The sequence below is a fragment of the Symphalangus syndactylus genome, chromosome 11 (assembly GCF_028878055.3).
Source record: "Symphalangus syndactylus isolate Jambi chromosome 11, NHGRI_mSymSyn1-v2.1_pri, whole genome shotgun sequence".
Classification (NCBI taxonomy): domain Eukaryota; kingdom Metazoa; phylum Chordata; class Mammalia; order Primates; family Hylobatidae; genus Symphalangus; species Symphalangus syndactylus.
The window spans coordinates 22,766,633-22,787,428 of NC_072433.2; the positions used below are offsets into that span (position 1 = coordinate 22,766,633).

The 20,796-nt window shown below is 43.3% G+C and overlaps 1 long non-coding RNA gene across 1 annotated transcript in view; it reads left to right on the forward strand.

Annotated features, from left to right (window-relative positions):
- Positions 1 to 20,514, forward strand: part of LOC129457728 (uncharacterized) — a 33,985-nt gene extending 13,471 nt beyond the window's left edge. The window contains exons 2-3 of the long non-coding RNA XR_008649359.1: positions 19,208 to 19,345; positions 19,776 to 20,514. This is a non-coding gene — a long non-coding RNA (uncharacterized lncRNA). The remainder of the gene's footprint in view (positions 1 to 19,207; positions 19,346 to 19,775) is intronic.
- The last annotated feature ends 282 nt before the right edge of the window (positions 20,515 to 20,796 follow it).

Below are 20,796 nucleotides of genomic sequence, written 5' to 3' on the forward strand. Positions count from 1 at the left end.
AGAAGCATCCCAGGCTACATTTTCATCTTTGCCGTCTTCCAATCTTGCATAATCTATAATAATATGATTCCAAATGCATTTTAGCAAATGCAAGATGGAAGGGGACTCCCCCGGCTGCTCCCAAACATCTGATCTGTGAAACCTGTAAGGAGCTGCAGTGAAAAGTTCACTGATAGAAAAAAAAACAAACAAACAGACATTTGCCTGTGTCCCTGGTTAGGGGCAAGGCTCTTCCGGGTTGGTGGCTCTTGGTCGTCTTTGTTGTCCTTAAAAAAGGGATAGCGCTGAGGAGTTGGCGGTTCACCTTTGCTCTTGTGTTTAATTGCTGCAAAGGCCATTTATTACCTTGTGTTCTTCCGCAGAGGGGACACTGTCTTTCCTAGCCACGAGGCCTGCTGGTGTTTGGCTTCTCTACCTGCCCCGGAAGCCAACCCCGTCACCTCCGAGTAATTCTGGGTCACTTCCATGGCAAGGTCTGTCTGGCTCCGGTACAGGAAGGCCCTCATGAAAGGAAGAAGGGCGGAACTGGGATTTTTTTTTTTTCTTTCTTTGAATTTTGCATAAAATTCCGTCCCCAGCGACCTAATGAGAAAACATCCATCATCTGTCTTTCTCTGGGAATGTCGGTGGCCATCTCCAGCCGGTTTGTGGTCCTGCTCATCTGTACGCAGGCAGGGCTTGTGAAATTGCTTTTCCTTCAGAAAAATATGTTCATTTCCACCTTCCTCAGATGGCCCTCACAAATGAAAGTGCTTTGTCATTTTTAATGCCCGGTGTTCCCTTTCTCCTGCACTGCCTCCAGTCACGATCCAGCCGATAAAACCCACAGGTACTTTAAAAAAAAAAAAAAAAAAACCACGCGCACACACACACACACCTCAAAAGCCCAGAGGACTGTCAGATTCCACCGGTGTCCCCTTGTGGGTTTTCCTGGCACACAGAGCAAAAATGGCTGCAAAGGGAGGTTCTCTCTGTTCTCTGGGAATCTCCTTGGGCCTTGTGCAGCACTTAGACGGACACGCAGCGACAGGGGACGTGCTGAGTTCGAGGTAACAGACGCCTGCCTTAAAATGGAGGCACAAAGCCCAGCCCTGTCCCCTTGGCTGGCCGGCTCTGAGCATCCTGAGAATTAACAGAGGTACATGTGCTTTATAAAAACTGGAAAGTGTACTAAGAATTCAAAGTTATTATTATTTCTAAAATGTCTCCAGCCTACGATTTGTCATAGACACCTATCATTCTGCTTAGATAATTGGGTAATTGTTCCTCATGCCGGAGGGAACAAACGTCTCTCTTTGAAATGTGCGTGGAGGCTTACACATAGAGAGCCCTGTTATAACAAGGGTCTGACTCCACAGAGATTTGTAGATGCCAAAAGACTAACAATAACCTCCTCCGAAAAACAACTGCATCCAGTTTTTCATAGGCAGGTTAGTAGGACCACCTGATTCCAGCATTTTAAAAGAGTCACCCTATATATGGAAATGGGGTCAAAATACTAGGCCAGGAAAGGAACATGACAGATTTGTTGGCCAAAACTTATTTCAAAGGAGAATCTTTGTAAAATATGATTTTTTCCCACATATCTGCATTTCAAGACTGGGTTATCTTTGTTTCTTCATGATTGTTATTTAAATATATATTAGTTTTAACTTTTTGTGCCTTTTCTTGATCACACCATCCACTCAGTTAAGGATCTGTAAACAAAGCTTGAATTGAGCCAAAATGATCTAACTTCCAAAGGGAACCCTTGTTTCCCCGGGTAAACTTGAACGTCTTCATTGATGATGGAGAACCTTGCTTCTCAAATAACCTGGCATGAAGGGCAACTTGATTGTTGTTTTTGTTGCTAATATCCAATTCCCCGTGGCCTGATACTTTTGTAAAATACATAAAAGTTGAATTACTAGAAAAATAAAATGTCACTTGAATGTTGCAGTCATGTCAGATGGCTATAAAAGTCTTTAAATTCTTACTCTGAGTTTCTGCACTTAACTTGTTGAGAATCCCTATCAAATGGTTCACAGACCAGGAATGACCTGTGGACCCGCTTTGAGTAGCACTGAGGTTGAGACAACTGTCCTGCCATCTTACCCATGGTGGCTCATTTTCCAGCTATGAAACTGCTCACTCCTTAACCTGTAAGAGTTTGTCAATCCAATGTTTTAATACCTTTTTTAAAGCAGGGACAGGTCTGTATACAAAGCCTCCAAGCTAAGTAATCAATTGATAACTGAGAGGGAGGGCTGTTAATGTCCATATGAGTTATACAAGTCATTGTCCAAGAATAAATCAGGAAGTTACCCTAAGGTATGGCAGAGGGAGGGGAGGGCTTGGGGGTGGCTGCTGTACATATGGAAAATAAAATAAAAAAAAATTACAGAGAAGTAATTCTTAACCTGTATTCCATAAGGCAGTAGATTAAGAGGTAATAGAGAGAGCTAACACTAGGCTAGACTAAAGAACTGGAAGCAGAGAACATACACCACAGTGTAAATAGGCACACACACGTGTGTACATGTGTATATGTGTGCATGTGTGTGCATGTGTATATGTGTGCATGTGTGGGCGCACGGTCCACCTGGCGGGCTGGCTGACTGGAACTAAGGAAGGGTGGAAAAAAAGGTTGAGGGAGCATTTTCAGAAAGGGGGTCCAATTTATATCCGTTGCAGTAATTGGTTTGTTTGTGTAGAGCAGGAAGAAGGGGCAGTGGGGGACGTGATGGAGTGAAACACCGAGGGCTGCGATTCCCCTGCTTGATGAGTTGGAGAGAAATTGTTAGTAACCAAGACTGGTCCCGCAGGGGTTCATTAAGTGACTGGCTCTCCACCATATCCTGTCATTTCCAACCTGGATGCATCAACATTAGCCCGCTTTGCGGTATGCAATTGTGCTTCTGCAAGGGTGTGTGAAGGCGCAGGAGCATCTGCGGGCTGGGTCTGTGTGCATGTTTGTACCTTTCCTTGTGGATACAGTTAAGTTTTCCGTGGGAATTAGAATCATGAAGGCCACATGCAATTTTTTTTTTTAAAGGCAAAAAGCAAAAGGTGCTTTCTTACTGGAAACACAAATTTGCTTTGACACTTAAAAAGTACCGTGGAGTCAAACAATAGGGAAACTAAGAAAGGGTCTGAACTGGGCGGGCTGGAGGGAGCTGAGCACTGAAAGGCTGGCCGGTGGCGAACACATCCAAATGGTAACTTCTTAAGTCAGCCCTGAAAGGGACAGTGAGCAGTGTTTGTCTCTGGATTGTGAGGCCTGTCAGCCCCTGGGAGGCAGGGGCCCAGAAACTGGAGTTCAGGCCAAGAGCCAGGAAGGAAGTATCGGCAAATTTGCCAAACATGCAGACTGCCCACAATGTCCGGGTGCTGGTGGCATTTGGAGTCACGGATGCTCTGCCTTTGGATCTTAGGATTTTTTTTTTTTCCAGTTAAGAATGGAAGAAAGACTTCTGTGGGGAGTTTTAAGGGTAGGAGTCCCTTTGGGAACCCCATAAATTCAGATCTTAGAAAAGCACTAAGAAAAAAACCAAAAATGCTTTTTGCACCAGTGGGAACTCTGAGGATTCAGTCTCCTAAGTGCTCTGCCTGTCTGGGTTAGCCAAGAATCCAGCTTCAGGGGCTAGGGGAAAGCTAATGCCTTCTAAAGGAGGCCAGCCCCTCCCACCCCCTCAACCCACTTAGCTCAGTCCTGGACAAGGCTGGCCTGTAGCCTCTGGACAGAGGATCCCCCTTAAGGCACAGAAGAGGGCTGGACTTCAACCTCTATTCTGTGGTTTGTAATGGTTTCCTGGAATGAACAATCAAAATGTAAAACCTGCAAGACATGAAAGTGACCATCTTTGAGTGCTTTTTCTACTTCCTAAAACGGGGATGCACTCTATCTGTGCAGAGGAAAACTCGTAGGACCTCCTAGGATGCATCTTGGCTCCAAGTTCGTGCAGTGTTATTAGGAAATTACAAGTCGAAGCAGCCCCAAAGAGACCATTAAATCACATCACCTGCAGGTTTGCAAATATACGAAGATAGGCAGAGCTAATTGCCGTTATTGTTGTTGGTATCATTATTATTAATAGATGCCATCCGTTGATACTTCACATCTTATACATGTCTCATTTTCATCTTCATTATAAGCATGCAATAGAAAAAGGCAAGTACTATTATTATCCCCATTTTACACATAAGGACACCAAGTCTCTGAGTTCAGGATGCCCCCGTGAGCCCAGACCACCTGAGTCCACAGCCACGCTCTTATCAGCTTGTTTTGCTGCCCCTCCAAGTCCTGTTACCATTTCCTAAGTGTTTCCCAGGTGGAAGGCCCATTCGAAGCACTTTACATACATTATCTAATTATCTCATTTGGTCCTCAGAGCCACAAATCAAGCTAAGCAGACTGCCCAACCTCCAAGCACTTATGAGCTTGTTGTTCCCACGGAGTCACATCATCCTTAGACCATTTGCAACGGTCCAATGTGGCAGAGAAATCACTTCTGGGCATGAATGTGGTCATTACCAATGGCTGTGATGGGACCTGGGGCTGTTGCTCTTCAAGGCTGATATGAGCCTCTAGATAACTCAGGAAGGAAACTTTTAATCGTCATCATTACAACCATCCATGTTGTTCTCAGCATCAGCGACCAAAGCCGGAAAGGAAATAAAGAAGGACTTTGAAAGCCATGTGTGTTTTGCAATGAACCAAAGGCAAATGGGGCTTTCCTGAATTTTTTAAATTTAGGGGCCAGAATGGAAATTATTCTGTTTTTTTCCACGTCTACCAAGAAGGACTAAGGCTTAGCTGTACTGCTTTCTACGATCCTGGCTGATTTTTCTTTTTCAATAGAATAACATAAAAAAAGAAGGCCAGGGTGCTCTCCAAACAGAACCCAGATCTAATGAGGGGATTTTGGAGTTGTTTATATAGCATGTCTCTTTATCTGTATAAAGCAAAGAACATCTCCAGGTATTTTCAGTGGATTGATCTCATCAAGACACAGATTTATTAAAAAGAAACACAGATAGAGGGAAACAGGCCACTGTAATTTATACATTAGTTTGTTTTTTTTTTTTAAGAAATAAAAACTAACTCCAAGTTTTTTATTCATTGCAACGGGGCCCTGCACATCATGTATGTAATGTAATGACAGCTTCAGACTAGGGATGCTTTTGATGCATTATTAACCATAAAAAAGACATTAAATACCAGGCTTGAATGCCATGGGGATGCATATTTCACTAGGAATTATTTTTCAATGTATGCTTAAAGTTTATTTTGGTAAACAGATGACTGGAGGCTGTCAGAGCCGGAGTAAGATTTATGTTCATTTGGAATTTTCTTGAAAGGAGCGGAAATGCCTGAGACTTGTGGAACACCCACAGCAAAATGTAAATCTTTTCTTGGCCCCAGGGAAGGTTGGAGAGTGCCACACAAACAATTCCTCCTAGGGATGTGTGGTTTCCAAGCAGCATCAGCGTAGATGCCCGTAGGGGCACAAGCCAAGGGGAGGGGTAGAGGGAACACACATTCCATCGTCTCTAGGAGGAGGGAGCAGAACCAAAACATCTGGACTGGGAAGCCGGCCTCAGGATGCCCCATCAGATGCCTGTGCATCAGCTGCAAAGAACGCCCCGAACTAATTCCTCCGTTTCACAGTCACCCCCATGTTGGCTCTAGGAGCTGTTTCCTTCTGTGCTGACACAGTTCTAAAGTATTTCTGGTTGCAGACGTAGAACTTATTGACCATGTGGGTTTTCCTATCCTTTGTAAATGATGGAGGCATCACTGCATCCATCTACAAAGCCCTTCCTTGGAGCTTCTACAGCCCCAGGAGCTGTCACAGAGTTACAGTCGAGGCAGGACCAATGGGTACCTTTCTGAAACTGAAGACAATTTCAGATGATCACAGCGTCCACCTTTAGGGCCTGCTTCTGCCTCTTTACTATTTGATATTTAATAAGTTTCATCCTAAAGACATAGCCATTTTGGCAGATACTGACAGCTTCATGTAGCTGCTCCAGGCTCAACAATTCATATGGAAAGCTGTAAATTCTGTTTAACATTTGTTACATACTTAGCTACAGATTCAGAGCCTAATGGGCACACCTAACCCATATGCATCTGTAAAATACTCTCCTGTCCAAATCCTGCCTGTACCTGGAACACTCTGAGTGCTCCGAAGATGTTACTACAATTTTAGGGCTGAAGGATGGTCTATTTCAGGTCAATGATCTGTGATTTGCACTAACAGGATATTAGTGGCATGAAGATGTCTGCAAAAGAACAGAAAGAAGGACTTGGGAATGTGTTTCCTTTTTGCAGCCCTATCATCTTGAGCTTTGGCTGGAGCTGGTTTATATTATCTGGTGACATTCCCGTTTTTAAATATGGCACCGAATTAGCCTAGGCACTCATGTTTCAGTTTCTTAGAGTAACAATTAATTGAATCAGGGTTTTTGTGACGCCCTCCTCCAAGGATGGCTGATTCTGTAGCAGCAGTTCTCAATAGAAAGGGTGATTTTGTCCTGCTGGGCGTATTTGGCAATGTTTACATATATTTTTGGTTGTTACAATTTGGGAGTGCTAGAGATATTCAGTGGGTGGAGGCCAAGGATGCTGCTAAACATCCTACAATGCACAGGACCTCCCTACCTCCAACCACCACGGAGAATGATCCAGCCTCAAATGTCAGTCATGCAGAGGTTAGAAGCCTCGTTCTAAGGGACTGTAAATGCGGCTGCTATGCTTTGTGACTAAAAGTAGCTGGAATGACAGTTCGGCTGTGTACAATCCAAAACCGATTGCATTGGAAAATGAGGCAGGGGCCCGAATGCTGGTTTTCCACTGAATGGTGGTTCACCCCTTGGGTCCTTTGTTCCATGGCCTGTGGTATGATGTCATCAACGCTCTGAGACCCACACAGCTTGGCAGAGGACACATCAGTAGTCCAAGAAGGTGTCACTGTGCTCATTCCATGGTTCGAGAAATGGAGGCACAGTCGAGTTCAATGACTTGCAAGAGATCACAGCATGAGGGAGTGGCAGTATCAGGAAGAGACCACTGAGCCTTCCACCTTTAGTCTCCCATCTCCTAGTCTGGTGTTAGAACCAGGAGATCACACTGAACACACACACTCACTCCCTCCCTTCTTCTCCTGCATATAGAGATATAGCAAAATGCAGGTTAAGTTGACTTTAATCTTTAATTCATACACAAGGATGTGCAGCACAGAGTGAAATAAAGAGTAAACTCCAGAGGCAGCAAGTTCTGTAGGTTTGGCCAGATCTTCCTTTTCAAAGACAGACAGCCTGGGGAATCGTGCGAATGGCCTTCCACTGCCCTCTTAGATTCTTTTTATGGCAAAATGCTGGCTTTTATCAATTCCTACCCCAACCTCTGATTCCCACAGGCTGGGGAAAGCAAACAGCAGTTGGGGAAAGTGCACCCACCTTCTCTTGTGATGGAAACAGGAGACTTGGACCCCTGGGGAGGCCAAGAAGGATGGGAGTGAAAAGGGGTGGGCTGCAGGAGTGGATGGGGGTGGGTGGGGGAAGAAGCTCTGGTTGCAGATGCCTGTGAAACCCAATTTTTTTTGCTTGGGTGGAGGGATTTGGCCTGGGACCTAAACAGATGGTTGTTCATTCTGACCCCCTAATAGGCATTTCTGCATTAAATGATATCAGAGTGGACACAGGAGACAGAAAAGTCTATTGTTGTGTCCACCATAAAAATAGACGTGTGGATGAAATGATCTTGGAGCAGAATCGACTAGAGAGGGTGAATTTGGGCACAAGAAATCAACTCGGAGAAGCCGGAGTCCCTGACAAGGTCTTGAGGTCTCAAGCCAATGGGGTGACACAAAAAGGGATTTGGACGCCAGTAACTGTAACCAGCAGCAGATGCAGCTGCTACTGGTTGCTCACTGACACATCTGCCCTTCTTTTTCATCCCCAGTGCAGTCCAGCCAAGAAATAAAGGCAACTCGGAATCCCAACAGCTGGAAGTGCTGTGGTTCCATATGTGTCAATTGTCTGGAAGCCTCTGGGCTGGGAATACTTACTCCTCTGGGAATGAGAGGAACACGAGCAGAGCGGGGCTTTGGAAATCTGTTCCCAGCTAGCCGAACTTGGCGCCCTCTAGGCTTGAAGTCAGGACAGCGGTGGCCTGGACATTTCCAGGGAGTGGCCCAGAGGGTTGGGTCATTGGCCAGATGCTGCTGTGTGCCAGGGTCCGAGCCCTTGCTCAGAAGAGAGAGGCATGGCTTTGCATGGGACTCGGGTGTTTAGTCCTCTCCCATGGGAGAAGAGCACAAGCGGCATCAAATTCCAGTGAGGCAACCAAAGTTGTCCTCATCTGCCAGACCTGCTCAAACTTTATAGATATGAACACCAGAGATTATCCCATCCCCCCCAAAAAATGTTGGCTCTCTCCCCATTCATTTCAGGATGGCCTTGTGCAAGGGACTCCCACTGTTAGTTTAAACACTTCTTTCTATGCATTCAATACAGGGATTCATTCATTTGGTCAAGTCCAGCCGCAGTAAAGTAGAAGTGTTAACTTATCTGCTACATGAGCATTCACCCAAATGATCAGCTTACTTGCTACCAAACCAACTATTAATACCTTTTGGTTTATAGCGCCAAGATACAGCATTGCAGGCAATAAGCCAGGAGAACATGTCCTGACCTTTAAAAGCTTAGGGTTCCCTGGAGACCCCAGTGATATATCTCAGCAAGGAGAAGACTTATCCTGGCTGAGTCCTCAACCCTGGGTATGGCCAAAGACAAGAAAATATGGTTTCGTTTGGTCTGGGGACAGCCATGCCTTGGATACATGGTAAGAAATCTTGACTCCTGGAACATGCTTGCACCTTTCCTTTTAAGAACTGTCTTCATGCCCCAGTTATAATGGCTTTTATCCAAAAGACAGACAATAACAAATGCTGGCAAGGATGTGGAGAAAGGGAAATGTCGTATACCACTGGTGGGAATGTAAATTAGTACAACCACTATGGAGAACAGTTTGGAGGTTCTTCAAAACACTAAAAATAGAGCTACCATATGGTCCAGCAATCCCACTGCTGGGTATAATCCCCAAAGAAGGGAAATCAGTATATCAAAGAAATATCTGCACTCTCACGTTTATTGCAGCACTGTGCACAACAGCCAAGATTTGGAAGTGACCTAAGGGTCCATGATGAATGGATAAAGAAAATGTGGTTCATAACACAATGGAGTACTATTCAACCATAAAAAGAATGAGATCCTGTAATTTCCAACAACATAGATGGAACTGGAAGACATTACATTAAGTGAAATAAGCCAGGAACGGAAAGACAAACTTCACATGTTCTCACTTACTTGTGGGAGCTAAAAAGGAACAACAATTGAACTCATGGAGATAGAGAAAGAGAGTAGGTTGATGGTTACCAGAGGCTGGGAAGGGTAGTGGACGGCGCCGGGGAGTGGGTGCAGGTGGGAAGTGGGGATGGTTAATGGCTACAAAAATGATGTAGTTAGATAGAATAAATAAGATCTAGTGTTTGACGGCACTGTAAGGTGACTAAAGTCAACAATGATTTATTGTACACTTAAAAATAACTGCAAGAGGCCAGGCATGGTGGCTCACACCTGTAATCTCAGCACTTTGGGAGGCCCAGGTGGGTGGATCACTTGAGGTCAGGAGTTTGAGACCAGTCTGACCAACATGGTGAAACCCCATCTCTACTAAAAATACAAAAATTAGCTGGGCATGGTAGCAGCTGCCTGTAATGCCAGCTACTCGGGAGGCTGAGGCAGGAGAATCACTTGAATCTGGGAGGCAGAGGCTGCAGTGAGCCGAGATCGTGCCATTGAACTCCAGCCTGGGCAACAAAGAGAGACTCTGTCTCAAAACAAAACAAAACAACAAGAGTATGATTGAATTGTTTGTAATACAAAGAAAGGCTAAATGCATGAGGTGATGTGTACCCCATTTACCCTGATGTGGTTATTATGCATTGTATGCCTGTATAAAAGTGTCTTATGTATCCCAAAAATATATATATACCTACTATGTACCCACAATTAAAAAAAAAAAAAAAGTCTTCCATCTGTAGCCACAGCCCAGATGAGTGTTGTCCCATCTCCTGCTCTTGGACCAGTGTGATCTGAAAGGATAATATCCAGTAGATGGAGGAAGGACCCAACAAGAGAGGCTGCATCCTCTGATGATACTAATGGTATTCCTAAGAATGAAGAATCACAGCGTTTACTATCTACCAAGTATAAAACATGTGTGCTACACACACAAGCATGATTCCCTCTCCTTCCCATAACAACCCATGGGTGATGGGAAACTAAAGCACACAGAGTTGAAGTGACTTTCCCAGGTTCACAGTGGCAGGCCCAGAACTACAGCCCACCACCGAATAATCAAAATGCCAGGCTGTAAATATCCAGTTGTCATCCCACCGACATAGCACAGAGCTCTGATACAGAAGATGGATACGGGTTGCTGTCCTAGAGCTGCCCATGGCATTGAGCACTTCTGAATATGTCACGGATGGCCACCAACTGGACAGCTTTCATGCTGCTGGAATTTTAAAGACAGGGCCCTGTGATAGAGAATCCGAAGAGACTGGGAATAACCACGAGCTAGAGTTGACTTCAGAAATGCTGATGTGAATTTCCGTCTTTAGAATCTCAGTCCTTGGCCAAAAATGTCCTCAATTTTTTGACTTCTTCTACAGTGGGATTTAAAGAGGTTAGCAATTAAATTTAATGGGAGATTGGTGCATTATTGTTAAAATTTCATCAGAAATTGGCACCTGCCTTTTGAAATATTTACATAAACTATTCCCTGAAGTATGATTTTTCAAGAGTGTTTTTGAACAAAAATCTTTATCTGTGGGAATACCTTTCTGAAATTTTAATGGCCATCAAATGGGAATATATGATTCTCTCCACAAAAATTCCATTTATACTTATTTTTTTTCAGGATCACATTAAGTGAAATATGACCATATACAGCAAAGATGTCATGGGTAGGACCCATAAGTGTATCTGTATGCCTGTGAGGGTATTGGGGTATGTGTATAAGTTTACCTTGTTTTAAAATTTTAAAATTAACTATCAGCATATAAAATCCAGGAGATAGTACATAAAAATTCAGATTGATGGCTTCTCTTAAAAACAGGAAATATTTTGAACCCTGGGTGGACATGTGACTGAAGCTTAGTTCAAGCTGGTCCTTTTTATGGGACATGTACCCTGCAGGTTACTGCCATGCCCGGCATCATCACTCCCATTCTGTTTCATGAATTTCCATGGCCTGCCTGCCCTCTTAGACATTTGAGTTTGTGACCTCCAGTCTACATGATAGCAGGTGCCTCCATGTGTTGAAATAAGTCTTTCTTGGTTTCTTTGTTGATGTATTTAGTTTCTACTGGGGCTAAAACTTAAGGAAGAGCAATTAAAGACCTCTAAGACAGATAGGTAGTCTTCCAAAGACTTTCCAATAAAAATAAATATCAGCCAGGATCTATGGCTTATGTCTATAATCCCAGCACATGGGAGAGGGAGGCAGGTGGATCACTTGAGCCCAGGAGTTTGAGACCAGCCTAGGTAATATGACGAAACCCAGCCTCTACAAAAAATGCAAAAATTAGCCGGGCATAGTGGTGCACACCTGTAGTCCCAGCTACCTCAGGAGGCTGAGAAGGGAGGATCATCTGAGCCCGGGAGGTCAAGGCTACAGTGAGCCATAATCACGCCACTGCACTCTACCCTGGACAACAGAGTGAGAGACTGTTTCAAAAAAAAAAAAAAAGTAAATGTCAGAGAATGTGTTTGTCCCCTGAAGTCCCTGCACTAGTGCACACTGTAGCCATTCCACCTGAATTGCCATGGCAGACCAGACGGACTCCCTTGCTCAGTTTGTCATGGCCATGTTCTTTGTGCTTACCTCATTCTTGCTTACAGTAGACAACTCCCTCCCCTCCCCTTCCTTTTCCTCCATCATCCACCTTATCCTCTTCCATCCCGGCCTCGTACTTTGCCTCAGGGCAAGGTCTGTAGTGTTAAGACTGCCGATGGCCTGAGAGAAGAGGCCGATGAACCCCTGGGGCTGCTATTAGTATCGGACTTTAGACACATTACAAGTTAAATAGGCTTTTGTGGGCTGGCGGGAGATACAACCACCACGCGTGATACTGTTTCTAGGGGAATATTTCACCCAGGTTCCGAACGACAGACTTAAAATGAACTTCTGCAACATCGTAGCCTATTAGTACATTTGATTCTTCCAAATTCTAGAAAATAATTGGGCTTTCTTATTTGTGACATGTTTTCTTAGGGCAAGATCTATGTCTGTCTCTCTGTGCTACACTATTGAAGAGCAATAATACAGATGCATTTATGGATCTTAACAGGAGTGCTCAACTCACCACCTATCAGCTGAGGGCCCACTGTGTGCAAAGTACTGGGGGAAAAAAGTATAGAATGCTGCCTTGCAGGAGTTCACAATACAGTGTGCGTGTTGGGCAGGAAGGTGGAAATGGGGCAAATAGATGGATTACTGGTGATTTTGAGTGATATCAGAGAAGGCCACAGAGATTCAGAAAATAGCAGGACTAGAGACATTCTTAGGAAGAAGATGGTTTGGAATGAAAGTGAAAAAATAGGTAATAGTTCAAGAGGCCCTTGCCATCAATGACGTGGGATTCCCGAGGCATTCCAGACAGAAAACAGAGCAAAGAACAGCACAGGAGTGAGAAAGTTCAAGGAAACTTGGGAAACAGAGGGGAGGCTGGTTTGGGTGAAATGTGACCTGTACATAAGGGAGTGAAGGAGGATGAGGCTGGAAGAGTGAGTTGGGACTGTGTTGGAGAGGGCTCTGGGCACCTTGCGGAAGGACTGCCATGTAATTGACCCCGAGACATAGCAGGCCTGCGTGTGGACAGATTGGAGGGCAGTGAGACCAGATGTGGAAACAGCACTTAGAAGCTCCTGAAATTAGCAAAAGGCAATGAGTAGCTCTATGCTGGGGGCTGGGGTGGAGGAGAGAGGCAATCAAAGTGAGAACATTGTGGTTTTGGGGAAATCTCAAGAACTCTCCCAGATCTTGGTGCTGATAATGTCATTTATCTAACAATATTATTCTGATATAGTCACTAAACCATCCATCCATCTATCCATGCACTGAACAAGTATTTGTGTACCTAAGGGCATTGTTCACATTATGCATTCGATTTGGAAATTTTTCTACATGTATGTAATGAGTTCAAGGTCGAAGACTGGAGAAACCAAATGTTCTAGGGTGATTTACTCAAGTAAAAGTGCTCTTCATATTATAAACAATGTTTCTCAAATTGTGATCATTGGATTATTAGGATGAAGGATGCTTTAAGAAAACGAAGATTCAATATTCAAAGTTTTTATGCCTCCTTTGGTAAATCCCAACACCCATGCAAACGGTCAAAGGCCCTGACAAGGCCTGCAGTTAAAAACAAAAGTAAACAAAAAAACTGTTTAACCTTTCGCAGTTCACACTTTGACCACAGGACTCTTTTACTGAATAATATCTACTAACCTTCCAAGAAACACATTATGAAAAATATTGTTACAAAGTAGTATATAAACTTAAGGCATAGACCTTCAAGTGTAGTTACTCCTTTTAGGTTACCTCTAGCTCCAACCATTACCTGAAAGGTAAACGAAAGGGACCATAATTCAGGGTGCAATCCACACAGAGATAATTTCTACCTTTTAATCATTTATTGCTGCATCACGGATTATTGATCACCTACTACGTGCCAGGCACTATGTATGGAATTCACAGTACAGCAGTCACTAAGAGATGTTCATCCCTGTCTGTAAAGAACTAAACTTACAGTTTAATCAATAACACCGAATCTTCACTACAAGTTGTGACAAACTGGCCACTCGTTCTCCTACCCTCACTTTCCTTGTGATTCTCCAACTTATATTTACCAAAGCAGTTTTATTACAGTGATATTTCAAAAGTTCTTTATTTAAAAAGGGTAATTAAGAGGTAGGACCCCACTGGGGGAAATGGGAGGCCAAGATGAGAGAATTGCTTGAGCCCAGAAGTTTGAGACCAGCCTGAGCAACATAGGGAGACCCCCATCTCTACAAAAATTTAAAATAATCCACCAGGCATGGGGGCACGTGCCTGTGGGTCCCAGCTGCTTGGGAGGCTGAGGTGGGAAGAACTTGAGCCTGGGAGGTCGAGGCTGCAGTGAGCTGTGATTGTGCCACCGCACTTTAGACTGGGTGACAGAGTGAGAGCCCGTCTCAAACAAAACAAAACAAAATAAAACAAGAGGCTGGATCCCAAACCAGTACATTCCTCTGTTAGCCAGCAGATGTGAGAACAGACTAGCTAGGAAAGGAGTTTCACAAGAACTGGCTCAAATAACCCCAGCTGGGGACAAATTTTGATTTCCTCATCTCTGGATTCTTCTCTCTTTAACAAAGACCACTACCCATGATCAATTCCTGGGTGTCTAGCCCAATCCAGCATTCACAGTTCACTCCTGGGAGCCAAACTTCCCTTTTATAGTTCCAAATGTTTCTCTCTCAGTTTATTTTTTTTAAATAATGACCGATGTTCTAAAATCAGCTAGCAAGATAGGCAAAATAATCGGTAATTTCTAATTGTATATTTAAAATATCAATACAAAGTGGCTCTGGGCTGCAAACCAGAAGAAACAGACTTGGCTTATAAGACATTAAGAAAATTTTTAGTCTTGAGGTCTGCATGTTTTGTGAGCTTTATATAGAGGATGAAAGTGAAACTTCAGCTTTTAAGCCATGCTGTTAAAAACTATATTTACATCCAGTATAATTCTGCAACCATTAAGCCTTAAATGGGTATTAAGCCTGATTCAAAGTAATGAAACAGATGGTGGAAACACACACTATGGATTCTTCAATCTGGGGAGAAAAGGGCTGATTCATCTGTTTCAAGGGCCAGGCAAAGATAAAAGACCTCATCCCAAATGGAGCTGCTTCCTCCTCAAACCTTAGCATTCCCTCCAACGTATTTCTCCGTGTGAAAAGTATTATTGATGTCAGTATCCCTAGTGCTTGTAAAAGATTCATAGACCATTTCCTCCCCTTCCTGAATTCCCCTGTCTGTCCTGTCACCACCCCATGTTTGTTCATCTCACTGTTGGGCAGTTTGGTGACGCCAGTTGCAGATTCCATCACAACCCAGCTGCCTGTCATAGGATCACAGCATTTTAGAGCTGGAAGGGGCTTAGAGATGGCATTCTCAGAAGAGAAAATGGGGCTGGGCACAGTGGCTCATGCCTGTAATCCCAGCACTTTGGGAGGCCAAGGTGGGTGGATCACTTGAGGTCAGGAGTTCAAGACTAGCCTGGCCAACATGGTGAAACCCCATCTCTACTAAAAATACAAAAATTAGCTGAGTGAGGTGATGGGCACCTGTAATCCCAGCTACTCGGGAGGCTGAGGCAGGAGAATCGCTTGAACCCGGGAGGTGGAGGTTGCGGTGAGCCGAGAGATCGTGCCATCGCACTCCAGCCTGGGCAACAAGAGCGAGACTCCATCTCAAAAAAAAAAAAAAAAAAAAAAAGAGAGAGAGAGAAAACAGAAGCTCAAAGGACAGTGACTTGTTCAAAGTCACACAGTGAGCACAGACTGGGATCACTGTAGGCACTTTTATTCCTTTGCTTGTCTTTTTTCTCCTCTTCTTTTCCACTTCTGAAAATATTTACAGAATCGTTTATAGGGACCAGGGTGGGAGATTAGGAGAAATTCTACAAGGTGAGAATAAAAATGTTGTGGACAGTCAGCCCAAAGGTTGTGGGAGTGCTGGTGAATAAATGTAGATGGAATGGAAGGATGAAAAACCAGTATTGGACTCATTCATTAAGAAAATTAATTTCTAACTTTAGGGAGAACATGGAAAAGTCCCTGTGAGGATACCACAGTCATAAATGTCATAGGCAAGACCGGTGCTGCCAGGGGTACTCAATTTAGCAGACGAAAGTTGAGAAGTAGGATATTATCATCTCAACGTATCTCCCAAAATATACTTAACAGTTACAAAGGGAAAAATAGTAACTTTACGGCATGAAAACCTGGCAGATACCACCTTACCCAAGTGACCAAAGGCACTATCAGTTATAAGCCACACTGACCTCACGCACCCTCCATATAACACCCTGAGAAGGGCATGTCACCTCTGTTATTCCTGCCCAAAACACACGAATGTCTTCAATCAAATCATGAGAACCTTCAGATGTATTCTATCCAGTCATGGAACAATACTTTTCAAAAGTGTCCAGGTATGAAAAACAAGCGAAGACTGAGAGGCTGTCATAGATTAAGGGAGAAAAAGGAAACATAGCTAAAAGCTGTTCTACATTTAGGATTGTGGATAGGATCCAAGAAAGAGGACGTGAGTGAAAACACTGGTGAAATCCAAATATAATCTGTGCTTTGGTATTAGTATTGTACCCATTAATTAAGAAAAGCAATTTCTTTTTCTTTTCTTTATTTTTTTCTGGAGACGGGGTCTTGCTATGTTGCCCAGTTTGTCTTCAAACTCCTGGTCTCAAGTGATCCTCCTGCCTCAGCCTCCTGAGTACCTGGCATTCCATGTATGCACCACCATGCCCAGCTGATTTCTTAATTTTGATAGCTGAACCACAGTTATCTAGGGTTGTTATCATTGGGGAAGTTGGGTGAGGAATACACAGAAACTCTCTGAACAATTTTTGCAAATTTTTTGTTGTCTAAAATAATATCAAAATAATTTTTTAAAAAGGAAAAAGAGGCCAGGTGCAGTGGCTCACGCCTGTAATTCCAGCACTTTGGGAGGATGAGGCAGGTGGATCACGAGGTTGGGAGATCGAGACCATCCTGGCTAACACGGTGAAACCCCGTCTCTAAAAAAATATATATAAAAAAAAAATTAGCCAGGCATGGTGGCAGGCGCCTGTAGTCCCAGCTCCTCGGGAGGCTGAGGCAGGAGAATGGTGTGAACCCAGCAGGCGGAGCTTGCAGTGAGCTGAGATTGTGCCACTGCACTCCAGCCTGGACAACAGAGCAAGACTCCATCTTGGAAAAAAAAAGGAAAAAGAAAAGGCTGTGGTATGCAAGGAAAGACAGTAGGTCATGGGATGGAGCTATAAAGCACAGCAGCTGACCATTCCTTCTAGAACCTTCTAAATCCTAAAAGATGGACAGAGGCCACTGGGAATTCACCATTTCCCTTTTGGGTTAATCAGAACTTGTACATTATTATAGCCATAACTTTCACAAGTTAGATAAACTTGTGAGAATAAGCCCCAGGGCATGGAAGGGATTAAGGAAGAGTCCGATTTCCTCATCAGCTGCAGCTGGTAGATGGTGGTGCCAGGACTGCTGTTGAGTGACTTTGGGGCAGCCACCCTACAGGCTCAACTCCCAGAAGCTACCTGGCCCGATCACCTGGAATGGGGAGTCCCACTGTCACGGGAAAGGATGAGAAGTGGGTACCCAGGGAAGGAGTGGTAGGGGGAAGAGGACATCTTTGTTCAGGCTGTGTTTGTTCTACATGGTGTGTATATGTTTCTGACAATGAAATGTGTTCTTGGAAATGTCCCCTTCATTTATAGATGTATCACTGCAGAATATGTGTGAGAAAAAGAAAGAGACTTGTCAGAATCCCAGAGAAAACAGCTTAGCCCTGCTTTCCATTATATATACAAAGCGTTGTGTACGTTAGTGATACATTTGCAGAAGGGGTGGGAATGTGGCTTTGTTGGTACTTCCAAATGTAAAACAGGTCTCCCATCCCCTCTGTTTGGTTGTCGCTGTTTCCTTACAGAATGAAAACACCGGCATTGGAGGCACTGTTGCCAGAAACTTGCTTGGCAAAACATTTACATTCCTTTGTGTGTGTGTATATATATATATATATATGAAAATCACTTCTTCCAATGGGTACTTTTCCACGTCCTCCCTGATTTCTGTGGTAATAATGACCACATTTGGCTCCAAACCTGGGGATGTGGTAGAGAAAGCCACCTCCCGATTCCAGATCCTGAAATCTCGTGGAAGATTCACATGGACGTCAAACTGACGTTACCAATTTAAGGGATTTAAACACTCAGCTCTAGAGTAAACAAAATCCAGTGGCAACGTTTTGGACAACTTCAGCAACGTTTGACAACACAACCCAGATGTTGGGGAGTGCAAACCTTGTAAATGTAGGCTTTCCACTGTGTTCTGTACCAGCAAGATGTGGAGTGGGATAGACCGGCTAATGAAGGAAAGAAGCACTGATAATTATTGAGTGACTTTTATGGGGCAGATAGTATGCTAAGTGCTCCACAGACACTGTCTCACTCACCATTTGCAATGAGGTAGCTATTATTTATTGATATAGACATGAGGCTCAGAAATATGCAATTTGCCTCACTTGGCAAGTGACAACATCAGTATTTGACTCATGTGAGTGTGACTTTAAAACCTTTGCTGTTTCCAGAAGTCAACACTGACTGTATGCAACATTCCTTTGCTTAAAACCTCCCAGTTTATCTCATTGCCACTAGATCAGTGAATGTCTTAGCTCAGACTTTGATGCCTTGGTGGTCGCCCCTGCTGCCACACAGAACTGAAAATATTTACCTAAGGCTGGGGCTCTCTTAAAAATGTGGTTCCCTTAGTCTTCCCACCTTTGCTAGCATTTAGTATATGCCATGTGATTTTTTTTCTTTTTTGAGATGGGGTCTCACTGTGTTGCCCAGGATGGACTTGAACTGCTGAGCTCAAACCATCCTCCCACCCGCCTCAGCCTCCCAAATAGCTGGGATCATAGGTGCACCCCTCCCTGCCCAGCTTTGGCTATGTGATTTCTTCATTCACAAGTCTGCCTGGAACTCCTTGTCCATGAGGGTGTTGATACTTTTTGAATCTAATGACACTATGTGCTTAGTGGTTAATACCTGCTTCTTGCCAAATGAATGAATGAGAATTAACAGACATATATTTTTATATATATATATATATTTTTTTTCTTTTTTTTCTGGAGACAGGGTGTCGCTCTGTCACCCAGGCTGGAGTCCAGAGGCATGATCACAGATCACTGAAGCCTCGACCTCCTGAGCTCAAGTAATCTTCCCACCTCAGTCTCCCAAGTACCTGGGACTAAAGGCACGTACCACTACTCCTGGCTAATTTTTTGTACTTTTTGTAGGGACAGGGTTTCACTATGTTGTCCAGGCTTGTTTCAAACTCCTGGGCTCAAGCCATCTGCCTGCCTCAACCTCCTAAAGTGCTGACATTACAGGCATGAGCCACTGTGCCCAGCCAGGAAATGTTTCAAATACTTGAGGTAATAAATATTTTTAAATTTTATATCAGATTCTATGTAAGCACTATGAATGTTACAACTCATTGTGAATAATTTACTAAAGCAGAATTCCTAAAGATTCATATTAGACAGTATTTAATGGTTTTATTTCAGTGGTTCTGAGCCAGGGTTATTTTGACACCCCCGCCCAGGGGACATCTGGCAATGTCTTGAGACATTTGGGTTATCACCACTGCAGGGAAGGCGGTGTCACTGGCATTATCGGGTAGACGCCAGGGATGCTGCTAAGCATCCTACAATGCCCTAGAAGCTCCCTCCAATGCCAGTCCTACCAAACAAAGCCCATATTGCCAAGATTGAATAACCCTGCTTTGTTTGATTTAATGGCATGGCATATACTTGAAGGCAGTCAAACTACGGTTCATTTGTTTTTTTTTTTGTTTTAATTCAGATTTTTGATTAACTAAGCTGGCTGGCGTTGCCTCAGTTTGTCTAAATTACCAAGGACCGCTGGAATTTTCCTGGGAATATGTTTCGGGAAAGGTCAGAAACACTTCAGTTGTCTTCACGCTTCCACTCAGTAGCAATGTTTTTGCACATTCATTGACTATCAACTGGTTGTCTATGACTCAATTACATAATGAATCCAGCCCATGAATTATTTACTCAGATTTAATTCCAGCAACTGTTATCTTTGTATTTTTTTTCCCCTCTGCCAGCTAATCTGGCTCATTTCATTGGAATTTTGGTCATGCCCATTCTCCTTCTGCACTAAATTATCTCCATAACGTAGTATAAACAGAACAAGCTTGTGTGTGATATGCTTAACTGTTAATTTACCTAATTAAACTAATTCAATTAAATCATTTACATCTTTTTGGTAACATGCCAGTTGATACCACAGCAGAAGTGGGATGTTTCAGAAGATGATTGTTCAGCAAATGAATGGAAAAAAAAATAAAAGGAAAACAAAATGAGACAACCGTCCAAATCTCTTGGCTTGAAAATTAAATGATACTGAAAAAATGCGGCTTTCACGGGGTACTGTGTTTAGATATTTTTCTAAAATCAATTTTCTTTAGAAATTGGTATTTTAACAGAGTGATCACAATTTATTGTACAAAATATTTTAAACACTGTTTGTACATTCACATATTTGGTATGTTTAAGTAATGTGTACTTGTTCCCACTTTAAGGTGTGATTTGTGAAATGTTTTGTGATGCTAGCAAGACGTGAACTGAGCAGATTCTTTTGAATGAATTTGCAAAACAATTTTGCTAAATTACATAAATATCTTTAGGATACCTCCATATTTCATTTACAGTCATCATCTAAACATCTATGCCATAGTGATAAATGTACAAAATGTCCAACATTTTATGACAGTAAAAATCAACAGAAATAAAGACAAGAAATTCTAGGCAGGACAACCTAAATAAACTGTCACCTTTGTGGATCTCCATAAACCTCC